The following is a 13,673-nucleotide window of genomic DNA, read 5'->3' on the forward strand; positions in this document are numbered from 1 at the left end:
ATAGCAGTGGAGTCTAGTCTTTCTCCTTTTGTCCACCTGTTACACTCAGAAGTGAGACAGTGCAAGCAAAAATTACCGAAGTCAGGCCAAATTACAAGGCATCTAGTCCCCTAAATGCAACTCCTTAATAAAATAGCTATCCATCTGTTTAGCTCAAAACTCATTCACAAATGATTTGATAAAGTCTTACAAAAACTCTGGGAAGTGGGCTGGACTGTAGTTAGTATCTTTATTTTATTTTTTAAATTTATTTCTGCTGTGTTGGGTCTTCATTTCTGTGTGAGGGCTTTCTCTAGTTGTGGCAAGCTGGGGCCACTCTTCATTGCGGTGCGCGGGCCTCTCACTATCGCGGCCTCTCTTGTTGCGGAGCACAGGCTCCAGACGCGCAGGCTCAGTAGTTGTGGCTCACGGGCCTAGTTGCTCTGCGGCATGTGGGATCTTCCCAGACCAGGGCTCGAACCCATGTCCCCTGCATTAGCAGGCAGATTCTCAACCACTGTGCCACCAGCGAAGCCCCAGTACCTTTATTTTATAAATGAGAACCGAGATACTAAGATCATATAGTAGACATGTCTTCTCTAAGGTCAAGCCTCTTCCTGGGCTGTATCATACTGTTCCCCCTCCCCTCCTCTAGGATAATTACGGGAGTGGTGTCTACCCACCTAAGGTCTAAGGGTCAAGACTTCCCTCTAGCCTACCCTAAAATTCTCACTATAGAGATAATTGCCCCAGGATAAACTACAAAGGTGGATGCCCTGTTTCTAGAATTCCATTGTTATTCTTCCCTAGAAGGCCAAGAGCCTGGAGTCTTTCCTCAGCAAATTAGTTGATAAGATTAACTAAAGATCCCATTGGAAGGTCAGAGAGCCTTGAGGCAACAATGAAAGGGGAGATGGCAGGAGCTCAGAGGGAAGCACTAGCTGCTTAGTCAGGCATACAGAAGGTTGATGGAGCCTGGAGCCAGAAGGGGCTCCAGCGTGTGAAAATTTGGAATGGGTGTCTTTATATTTTTTGGAGACATTCTTGATGATTTAGGACTACATGGTGAGAGGCAGCTAGGGGTATATAAGAAGGAAATAGCTACCACTTGGTAGTAAAAAACAAAACAAAACAAAACAGTTCAATTCACCTGAACCTGAGCTGGTTTTTTGTTTGTTTGTCATCAGCCTGCTTGAGCCTCATATTCCTATCTATAAAATGAAGGTAATTCCATTTTCTCTGGATGTCTCATGATATTGTTCTGGGAATCAAGTGAGATTATGCGTGTGGTTACTTGGGAAAAATCAAGGGGCTCTGCCCAATTAGGCATTTTTATGAAGGGAGTAGTACAGGGTATTAGAAAGCCCAGTGAACTAGATGTCAAAGTCCTGGCATCCTGTCCCATCTCTTGCCAGTTTTGACACCAGACACAATGATCAACTGCTTCCTTTTCTATAAAATGCAATAATAGTTGCCATGCTACCCCTAGAGATGTGAAATACCAATGGAGAAGCTTGTGGGAAAGCGCAATTCAAACTATTAATTTCTATATAAATGTAAAGTAGTATTAGGATTACAACCCATATGCCTTTCCAGACACACCCTTTTAATTGAATATTGCCTTATTTGTGAATTTTGAGCTCTTCAAAATGACCTTTACCTTTATCTTATTGTTCACAGCAGTCTACTTTTATTTACAATGTGAACATATTATCTTGTAGCCTTGTGACTGGTTTCCCAGTATCAGTTCTCTCCCAAATAATTTGCCTAAGCTATTCATGGCAATTTCATTCTCTTTGCCAGTGACTGGTCTAGAGATGGGCAGGTGATCCAAGTCATGGCCAGTGAAGCATGTGGTCAGGTCTTCTCGGGGCTTCTGGGAAAGATGCCCTTGCTCTCAGGAGATAGAAGAAGGATAATCAATTTCTATCTCTGGACATTATGGGGCATGGCTACGATGTCTGGAACAGCAGCGGCATCTTGAGTCTCCGAGGGAAGCTGCCTTACAGTGCAAAGGGAACATTGTGGGTGGCAGAGGGAAGGCTTAAGAAGAACCTGAGACCATTGAGAATCATCTACTAAATCAATCATTCCTGGAGCCAAACTACCTCTAGATCTCTTTTTTCCAAAAATATATTTTTTTGTTTGAGTCAACTTGGGATTTTAAAAAATGCTACAGACAAAAGTATCTTAACTGATAGGCCTTGTAATTTGACCACTAATGTTACATAATTCTTGATACTTACTTTTCCTAGTTAATATTTTCTCTTTGTGAAGAGTATCCTCCCTATTGTAAAAGGAAGGATTGTTAATGATAGTAGACTTGGTAAATTGGACATATTTAATGAATATAAATCATCATAGCCTCCCAACTTGGAGAAAGCCATGGATAACTTTTTGATCCATTTGTCCTTGGTGTTGGCTTTGACCTGATCTTACCTGTTCGAAAAGCTTGGGGAGAAGAGGAAGAAACTCACAATAGATTTTACTGGACTTATGTCCTCCTCCAACAAGGGATGCCAAAAAAGGGATAAGAGTGAGGGCAAATCTGGGAAACCTTGTTGGGAGGAAGTACCAAAGACTGCAAGATGTTTGGGAAGAGAGAGAATTGGAAAGGAAATTCTCACACAAAATGTAACCTTGGAGATTTTCCCAAAGTTTGGTCATGACCCTCTCTCTGGCTTCCCTTGCCAATGTTAAGGAAGATGGGCCTTTCCTTTTCCACTATCTTCTTGTTCACCATCAGCTACACTGGACAGAGACTAGCCCTGACCCTTCTGTCTGGAGGAGGTGAATGCTGGAGTCATCTGGTGCCTTGCATATATGAGCAGCTCACCCAGATACATCTCAGGGATCTCATTAGTCGAGGTGAGAGCTGTGCTTCCAGGAAATCAGGCCATGAAACTTACACAGATGCTCAGAATTCAGAGAAAGGCAAGGATCTCAAGACTTGGTTTATGGCAGAGGCTACAAACTGATGGCCTCTGAGCTGTGTGGGACCCATACATGTATTTTGTTTAGGCTGCATAGTGTTGAAAAATTGGGAGATTTGAGATACATGCTCAGATTTCAGATTTCTCTTTTTGAAAAAAATATGAAGATAAGGCAATGTTGAACATGCGCTTCAACATGGGAAGACATTAGCTGGAGGCGACTTGGCTGCCCCTTCATCCAGGACGATGCCCTTGTGTTTGGCACACTCACATGAGGTGTTCATAGGTACTGACATCCCACGCATTTTAGTTATTTCCATGACCAGCGTGGTCTCTGTTGAAGGGATTTGAGTTTTCATTCTTTAAGGTCTAGTGCCTAGGTGACAGAGAAGTTTCACTTCACTTGCCAGATTTGATTGTGTGGTATTGACTCCTGCAGGCTGAGTTAAAAAAAGTTTCTGGGGTTCATCAGAAAAGAGCCACTATTGATTGGTGATGTCTGCCATGGGCATGAGATGGGGGGCTCATTGTCACCTACAGTCTAAAGATCAACCATTAAGCATTTTGAGGAAAAGACCTGTAGGACTTCTTAAGTCAGGTAGAGAGTAGCTTCCAGAATAGCTTGGAAGAAGCAGTGGGCCAGTCTAGCCGAGTTCTAATTCTGATTCTGCCACTATGTAGCCTGGTTGATTATTCCAGTTCACAGTTTCCTTGCCTGGGAAATGGGGTTAGTGATCCTTTCTGTATCTACATCACAGGGTTACTATGGGGAACTAAGTATGATGCTATGCGTAGAAGGGCTGGGATAACCATAACAAGAATTCCTATTGTTCTCTTGTGTTGATTTGGTTGAAAATCCTTTCTGAAGTGTGCTCATTATTTAGCAAAATTTGGAAATGGATCTCTACCTAAGACAACCGGCAGATGTAACTTTTAGTTTCTGAGTTGCTAAGGGAATTTCGTAACACACATTTTTTCTTTTATTCGAATGTGGAACTGGAAGGGGAATCTAGAGATCAGTCTATGTCTGTGTAAGGCCTATTTCCTGATTCCAAGAGGTCAGTGTTGAGAGGCAGCTCAAGTGCTGTGACCACCACTTCCTCATTTCCTATTAGGTATAATAGTCATCATAGTAATAATGATAATAGCAGAGAGAAAACTCTCTGTACTTAGTAGTAGTGAAGACACTTGAGATGGATTATCTCATTTAATCCTTATGATAAACCTATAAAGTATTTACTGTCCCCTAGATTACAGAGGAACAAACTGAGACTCAAGACATTTAACTAACCTGTCCATAGTTCATGCTATAAAATGGCAGAGCTGTGATAAGTATAATCACAGCTAAAGTGTATTGAGCACTCACTGTGTGCCAGTCACTATCCTGAGTGTTGACATGCACTATTTCATTTGATCTTTGAGTCAACCAGGTTAGGTACTTTATTATCCATGTGTTTGTCCCATGAAGAAAACCCAGGATCAGAGAAGTTAATCAATTTTCCCAAGGTTACACAGCTTTTTTTTTTTTTTTTTTTTTGTGGTACACGGGCCTCTCACTGTTGTGGCCTCTCCCGTTGCGGAGCACAGGCTCCGGACGCGCAGGCTCCGGACGCGCAGGCCCAGCGGCCATGGCTCATGGGCCCAGCCGCTCTGCAGCATGTGGGATCTTCCCGGACTGGGGCACGAACCTGTGTCCCCTGCATCAGCAGGTGGACTCTCAACCACTGCGCCACCAGGGAAGCCCGGTTACACAGCTTTTGTAACTCATAGGCAGGCAGGCTAACTCCAGTGTCCACTATACTTCATTGTTTTTGTCTTGAGCACAGGATTGCCAGATCTGATCCTGTGCTCTGTCTGCTGTGCTCCCTGGCCTCTGCAGGCTGTGGCTCCATTGAGCAGCTTCCAGAAGGAGAGGGGGAAATAGACCAGGGGCAGGAAGAACAGAACCATGAGCAAATCTCCAGAGGAAACAACTGTTTAGTGGATCCTTTATTGTCCATAAAGGCCCTATAGGAGCTCTGCCATGTAGGTGCCTCAGAAAAATAAATGCCAGCGATATAGCTGTACATACTACTGCAGTTGGGTAGTTATTTTGTTCCTGATAAGAGGGGATATGAAGTCTCAGAATTCTACTTGTGAGGCAGAGCCAGAGAAATGCTCTTTCTTTCTGGGGACTTTTCTTCAACAACTATTAAGTCCCTGAGGCAAGACAAACATTCCTGAGGTGTAAGATCCACATCGTGGATGGGTGGGAGCTCCCACCAGGGTCCATTGCATCCACCACTGGCCCCAGCTGCAGCCACCTCCCCCAAAGCAGCCAGCCGCTGAGAACAATCCGGTCCATATCAGGAATCAGAAACTGAGTCTCAGAGAGCTTGACTTTGTCAAGAACACACACCGAGTTGGTGAGAGAGCTGAGTCTAGAATCCAGATCCTCTGACATCCACTTCTGGGCTCTTTGCTTCATACACACATGGACAGACAGGTGGATCTAATCAAGCACTATTTATGGAGGGCTCACCATGCGCAAGCATTCTCCAAGCACTTCGTGTATAATAACTCTCATGAGCATATTGGGAGGGACTATTATTATTCCCATTTTACAGATGAAGACACTAAGTTTCACAGATGTTGGAAAGCTTGACCAAGTTCACACAGTAAATGAGTTTGACTTCAAGCCCACGCTCTTAACCGTTATGCTGTGTTGCCCCTTGGTTTTTTTTGTTTTTGTCTTTGTTTTTGCGGTACGCGGGCCTCCCACTGCCGCGGCCTCTCCCGCCGCGGAGCACAGGCACAACCAGGGAATGCCCCTTGGTTTTTTTGTGAGTCACCTGAAAAGCCTCTGAATCTGGAAAACCGTTGGAGGTAAGATGTATGGAGGTCAGTGGGAGAGGCAAGACGTACTATATTAGAGTTCCTGGGCTTCCTTGGTGGCGCAGTGGTTGAGAGTCCGCCTGCCGATGCAGGGGACATGGGTTCGTGCCCCGGTCCGGGAGGATCCCACATGCCACGGAGCGGCTGGGCCCGTGAGCCATGGCCGCTGAGCCTGCGCGTCCGGAGCCTGTGCTCCACAACGGGAGAGGCCACAGCAGTGAGAGGCCCGCGTACCGCAAAAAAAAAAGAAAAGAAAAAAAAAAGAATGGTACCACCATGGGATTTGCTTGAAAAGAAAATGATCTGTTGATTCTCCAGTAGAATAGATCAGTAAAAGTTCTTAACTAGGGTATGTCTTTTTTTTTTTTAACATCTTTATTAGAGTATAATTGCTTTGCAATGGTGTCAGTTTCTGCTTTATAACAAAGTGAATCAGCTATACATATACATATGTCCCCGTATCTCCTCCCTCTTGCGTCTCCCTCCCTCTCACCCTCCCTATCCCACCCCTCTTCAACTACGGTGTGTATTCATGGAAATGCCTTTGCCTTTTATGCCACCGAGGAAAAATGTTTCCAATATAGAAATCGGTGAAGATTTAATGAGATAATATTTGAAAGTTGAGGTACTTGGCAGAGGGGGCTAAGTAAGTTCAAGATATAAATTGTCTCAGATGTTTATCTGTGAAAGGAATCTCATTTTATAATAATGCAGTACACTGGTAACGGTCATCTGGCACCAAGAAACACTACAGGAAAGCAGTGTTCTCTGGAAACAGATAGGGATCCTGGTGCCACTAGCCCCTTTAAAAAGCCGAGCCAGGGCTTCCCTGGTGGCGCAGTGGTTGAGAGTCCGCCTGCCGATGCAGGGGACATGGGTTCGTGCCCTGGTCCGGGAGGATCCCACATGCCGTGGAGCGGCTGGGCCCGTGGGCCATGGCCGCTGAGCCTGCGCATCCGGAGTCTGTGCTCCGCAACGGGAGAGGCCACAACAGTGAGAGGCCTGTGTACCGCAAAAAAAAAAAAAGAAAAAGAAAAAGCTGAGCCAGAGCGGGTTTCACTCAGCAGCTGTGCTTGGGGAGCTCTAGTTGGGGTTGGTGGGAATGCAAGGAACCCTCATGGGCAATTCTGCCAGGCCACAAAGTCTAAGAAGTGTTTGTGAATGGAGTGGCTGGTGGTTGTGCAGATGGTACAGCTGAGGCCAAGAGACTGGGGCAGACCAAAAGTCAGCAGCTGCTCCCTTCCTCCCAGTGACCTTCAACTTCCTGACTGAATTTCTTCCCTCTTTTCTGGAGGGAGATCTGCATTCTGCTTACCTGTGAAGAGCCCTTCACTACTGTGGGCTTCCTATGAAGTTCTATCAACATAACTGATGGAGACATTTATTTTGTTATTTCCTGAGCCCAACACATGTGCTAAGTGGTTCATAAAATTAAAATGAACCCTTTCTTCCTGACTGAATTTTTACACATTTATAGGGTGTTCTGCTTTCATTGAAAGCCAATAGGCATCATACCAAAATTGCAAAAACAGGTACTGAAGGGGTGAATTATTTATTTCTTAGAAGGAGTTATCTTTGAATTATTTTAAAGAGTATGTGTTCAGCTCTGTGATGAAAATTATTAGCTTGAATAAAATTTGATATACTCTGCCAAAAAAAAAAAAAAAAGGCAGGGGGCAGAATTCCCTGGCAGTCTAGTGGATAGGACTCTGCACTTTCACTGCCAAGGGTGCAGGTTCAATCTGTGGTCGGGGAGCCAAGATCTTGCAAGCCACGCAGTGCAGCCAAAAAATAAAACAATAAAATTTGATGTACAGGTACTTGGCATTATGGGCGCTAAGTACTTTGATGTCATAACCCCAGCTCTGACACAGAGCTGGGTACATAATAAGCACTCAAATACTTGCTAAATGAATCTTTCTCCAAGTGCCAGGCCTATTTTTCCAACTATTTATTGGGCATTTGGCTTGATACCTTGCATCAACCTCAAAATTTACATACATACATGATCTCACTTCTTTCCCTTAAATACCGTGTCTCCTTCTTCGTGAGTGTACATGTAGAAAGTGTCTAGGGGACTGGATGGCCTTTATTTAAATTCTGGCTGCCTCATTTAGTAATCTGCAACCTTAGGCTCTTTATTAAAGCTCTCTTTGCCTCATTTCCCTCACCTGTAAAATGGGTATAATAATAGTGCCTGCCCTATAAGGTTGTGGTGAGAATTAAATTAGCATGGATCTGGCACGTAGCAACACATAGTAAATGTTGAATGTTAGCATTTCCTATTTTAGCCAACCACTTAGTTAGGAACTAACTGTGTTAGGAACTTTGTCGTTAAGCTCACCTTTCCTTTCTTCTCGCTAGATCCAGTCTGACTTGACCTCTCACTGTTTTTGGTCCACACTAACTCTGCCACAGTACAAGTGCTTCTTATTGCAAAATCCCTTTCCCTTCCAACACAACTTCTGAAGACCAGGATGTTCTTTCTAAACTGATTATTCCCCTCCCCACTGCTTAGGAGTCACCTTCCTTCGCACAGCAATCCAGACCTTTGATGAACTGCCTTCTGGCTCCAAATCCACGTTCCCAGCCCATGTTCAGCCATTCCACACCTCTCCATCTCTACAGTCTAGCCACATTGGACTCCTTTCTGCTTCCGGAAGATATCAGACTTCCACTCCTCTTGGCCTTTGTTACTTTTCTCTGGGATTCCCTTACCTTTCTGGTTTCACCAATATCATCTAGGTGTAGTTTTCTTTCATACAGTCTCATCCTACAGAAAGAATTGCTCCTTCGGGTATACCCCACAGAACTTCATCACCTAACTTTGTTGTAACACCTAATCATTTTGCCCCTCTCCACCTACCTTTCTTCCACTATTGGATACAAGCTCCTTTAGGTAGGAACCACAGACCGTGAGATCTTTAACCATTTCTGTGTTACTAGGGACTAATACAGGATTGCTGTTCAGTAAACTATCTTTCTCTATTTTTCCTATGGTAAAATTAAAATGTTCTCATCAGAAAAGAAAATCTCTATAGGAATAAATGATTTAGGATGTGAAAATTCCCTGTAATCTGCAGCCACTGCTAACTCCTGCCAAGGTTCATGGGCATCATTTCTGACATCTGCCTTGCAAACAACACAATATTTTTAAGTGGAATGGGAGTAAATAATTATGATGATTCCCTATCAAGAACACAGATTTTTTTTCTTGTATAACTTGTACTATGGTAGACTTTCTGTTGCATTTGTTTTAAAGAAAATATAGAAATATTTGCTTTTATAAAGGAGCAATACTGGGCTTCCCTGGTGGCGCAGTGGTTGAGAGTCCACCTGCCGATGCAGGGGACACGGGTTCGTGCCCTGGTCTAGGAAGATCCCACATGCCGTGGAGCGGCTAGGCCCGTGAGCCATGGCCGCTGAGCCTGTGCGTCCGGAGCCTGTGCTCCATGACGGGAGAGGCCACAACAGTGAGAGGCCCACGTACCACAAAAAAAAAAAAAAAAAAAAAAAAGGAGCAATACTGTTATTCTGTCCTACCTTCTATTTTTTTTTTTTTTTTTTTTTTTTGCGGTATGCGGGCCTCTCACTGTTGTGGCCTCCCCCGTTGCGGAGCACAGGCTCCGGACGCACAGGCTCCGGACGCGCAGGCCCAGCGGCCATGGCTCACGGGCCCAGCCGCTCCGCGGCATATGGGATCCTCCCAGACCGGGGCACGAACCCGTATCCCCTGCATCGGCAGGCGGACTCTCAACCACTTGCGCCACCAGGGAGGCCCCCTACCTTCTATTTTTATAGGATGCCTCCCATAATTTCTCCTCTTCACTTGAGAAAGGGAAACACAGATGCACAAAGAAATGGGAAAGATATTAATTTCTCTTTTGAACCTAAAGGGAAAGCACATGTTTCTACCAAATTTCCATTAGGCTTTGAAGGCAGAACGATTTTTCATTTGGAACCCAAGCAGAATTTCAAAGATGTTCAATGCTGGTACCGTCTCTGCATCACTGCTGAAGGCAGGAGTAAAGCTGGCAGGATCCGAGGGCTGCATGCATGCGCTTCGCAGGAGGGCGGTGTGTGGGGCTGGGCGTTCCTCTGGCTGGCCTGGGGGTGAGGTCCATCTGGTCTCCTTCCTCCCCCACTGGTGGCTTAAGGGCTCCCTTTCTGATACCGCTCCCTCCTTCTGCTGTCCCTAATGCTGAAATCATCATCTGGTTCTTCACTTGTTCCTACTTCGTTTAATTGTCTCCTTGAAAGCTTATAAAGACTCATTTTGGTGTCTGGCCCATAGCTATATAAAGGCACATTTTTTTTTTTTTTTTTTTTTTGCGGTACGCGGGCCTCTCACTGTTGTGGCCTCTCCCGTTGCGGAGCACAGGCTCCGGACGCGCAGGCTCAGCGGCCATGGCTCACAGGCCCAGCCGCTCCACGGCATGTAGGATCCTCCCGGCCCGGGGCACGAACCCGTATCCCCTGCATCAGGCGGACTCTCAACCACTGCGCCACCAGGGAAGCCCCATAAAGGCACATATTTTAACCTGATAGTTTAGTCTTTTTTTTCCTTTCCTTTTCCCCCCCTGAGTTCATTGTTCTTCGAAACCACCTTGGCTGGACTGTTAGAGTCAGGGGTGCTCCTCGGAGGTTTGGAGCCTCTCAAAGGAATCAGTTCAGCTGCCCAGACTCACCGGATTAATTTAAGCCCTCCTGCACGGGCCGCCTGGCCATGTGAGCACAGCTTCACGGGCTGGGGCAGCAGCAGGACACCTAGCTTGACTTGAGAAACTCCCGCTTGGTCCCCCTCCTTCCCATTCCCGGTTCCTCGCTGTCCTTCCTCCGGTCCACAAATAAAACAAAGAAACCTGAGAAATAATCTCTGAAAGAAGAGACTTCTCGGGCCTTGATTGTCACACTGGCCTCGAGCCAAGCCTGAGCCTGCCTCAAAATGAACCGAGGATGGGGAGCTACTGGAAGGCAGTCAAAACCCCCGAAAAGTGAGGTCGTGGACAACCCCTACCAGCAACAAACTCACTTGCTCTGCCTTCCTTTTCTTTTACAGGAAAAATGAAAAGCCTATGACATTAAACCCCAGAATGCCTTGTTCATATATCTAACAAAATTGAGAGAGAATGTGCGTGCACATGTAAATTGTGTGTGTGTGTGTGTGTGTGTGTGTGTGTGTGTGTGTGTGTAAGCATGTTTACAACCTGGCTAGAAAAATTATCCTGGGTCAAAGGTCTTCTCAATCGCTGAAGGTGATGTTTATCATTTTCAAGCATGTTTGAATATTTTTACTACTCACATACATATGTATCCACAAACAGTATTGTATACTGTTTAGTATGCTACAGTTTTATAAGTAGTATCTCATATTTATGAAATATGATACATACAATCACAGAAAATGAAGGAACCAGGATGTCAGTGTTCTGCTTATGTGCTTTTTTGATAATGATAGTTTCATGAAAAGGGTATTTTAACACATTCTCACTTGAAATGCAGCAGATGCCAACTTTGAGGGAATGAAGGTGCTAATTTATAGTTTTTAAAAAATTGTGCACAGAAACTTGAAAGAATGTAAGTGCAAGCTTAGCAATAGAAGGAGAAGTGAAAAGACGCAAAATGGGGGGTGGAGGGGTGGGAATGGAGTCCTTTCGTCTGTAACCAAGGAGGTCTGTAAGAAACCACGGAAGCTTCTGCTAATTTGAAATTCCACCAGCAGAGAAACAAAACTCTGCTGGGTTATTGAAGAAAGGTCTTGGCACCTTATGCACGGGAAATGAAACTTTTCGTTTTGCAGTTGGCTTGTAGATTGGTTACAACCCCTCCCTCGCATGTTTCAAAGGCTGAGGATCCGGCTGTAGTTAAGAGATGCGGTTTGCATACATTGCCTAGTTGACAGCAGCAGATCAACAGTGAAAGGCTAATTAACTAAATGAAGGCAGCAAAGAAGTAAGGTTTTGGCAAATGACAAAGCCATTCATTGAGCCACGTTTACTTCTCCTTTAGCTAAGTTCTGTTTTTAATTAGCCTCAGGATGTTTTTCTTGCAGCCATTTAGAAGGAGGTTCTTTCCCTTGTCAGGTGTTGCATCCCAGAGTCAGATGTGGTGAGGAGAGGAAAACCTCAGCACATCCACCACAAAGCAGGAATTACCAGGCATCTCTCGCGCTGTCCCTTCCCCTCCCTGCACTCACAGCCTTAGAGGCCGGGGCCTTCCTGTGGGAGAGCTGGCTTCTCCTGCTGGACCAGCTACAGTTAGTTGTTGACTTGGAGGATAATTCTGAACACATGCAGATTCATCTTGCTGGAGCCCAAGCTCTGGATTTCCTTACTTCCAGTTGATCCATAAGAAGCATTCAACCTTGGATGTGATCTAATCAGCCCAGCAACCCACAAGCGAATTGAGTCAGATGCCATTCTTCTTTTGCTCCATACTTCTAAGTGTTCTTTTTTCCCCTGCCCCATTTCTTGGGACTTTGTAGGCCTTTGTAGCTTTTGTCTAAATGGCCAGGAAGCATGTGTCTATTTATAAACAGGAAGACTGAGGCAAAGTTAGTATTTTAGCCAAGCCCATGTGGGGATTGTGGAGGACAAAGATTGTCAAATCTCCTGGGGCTTGGCTGAGAACTGGGCCAGAACTACTGGGTTGGGATGTCAATTTAGTCCACAGAATGGGGGATGGTGGATACAATGCTCATGGCAGAAGATGTGTCTGGTGAATGAGGCTGGTAGGTCATTAGAATTTAGAGAAGACCACGAGGAGAATGAAGGAAGGAGTAAGCTTTAGGAGTAGTGGCAACTAGATTTCATTTAGAGGGGACTGGGTATTTGTAGAAATGAGACAACAACAAATACAGTGACCATGTTTTTTAGAAACGATGTTTCTAAATGATGTTATGATGTTATGATGAATGATGTTATGACTTCTCTCTGCTCTTCCTGTTCTTTCAACCTGTTCAGTGCAGGCTAATAAACTTTCAAGGCCTGGCTTGGCCCTCCAGACTCCTCCACCTTCCCTCCACCCACCCCTATGCTGAGTTCAGTGGCTCATGGGCTCTTGTGATGATGAATTTTATGTGTCAGCTTGACTGGCCTAAGGAATGCCCAGATAGCTGGTAAAACATGATTTCTGGGTATGTGTGTGACAGTGTTTTATTTGAATAGGTAGATGGAGTAAAGGGGATTGCCTTCACCAGTGTGGGTGGCATTGTCCAATCCACCTGATAGAATAAAAAGGCAGAGGAAGGGTGAATTTGCTCTCTACTTGAGCGGGGACATCCATTCTGTCCCACCTTTGGACACTGGTGCTCCTGGTTCTTGAAACTTCGGACTTGGACTGGATCTTACACCATGGGCTCCCCCCAGTTCTTGCGCCCTCAGACTGACCAGGACTTACACCACTGGCTGCCCTGGTTCTCAGGCCTTCAGGTTTGGACTGGAACTACACCACCTGCTTTCCTGGGCCTCCAGTTTGTAGACAGCAGATCATGGGACTTCACAGCCTCTCTGATAGCATGAGCCAGTCCTCATAAAACATCTCCTTCTATATGTCTATATATATATGTCCTGTGGCTCTGATTCTTTTTCTTTTTTTAAACATCTTTATTGGAGTATAATTGCTTTACAGTAGTGTTAGTTTCTGCTGTATAACAAAGTGAATCAGCTATACATATACATATATCCCCATATCCCCTCCCTCTCGCATCTCCCTCCCGCTCTCCCTATCCCACCCCTCTAGGTGGACACAAAGCACCCGAGCTGATCTCCCTGTGCTATGTGGCTGCTTCCCACTAGCTATCAATTTTACATTTGGTAGTGTATATACGTCCATGCCACACTCTCACTTCATCCCAGCTTACCCTTCCCCCTCCCCGTGTCCTCAAGT

The sequence above is a fragment of the Mesoplodon densirostris genome, chromosome 6, assembly GCF_025265405.1.
Source record: "Mesoplodon densirostris isolate mMesDen1 chromosome 6, mMesDen1 primary haplotype, whole genome shotgun sequence".
NCBI lineage: Eukaryota > Metazoa > Chordata > Mammalia > Artiodactyla > Ziphiidae > Mesoplodon > Mesoplodon densirostris.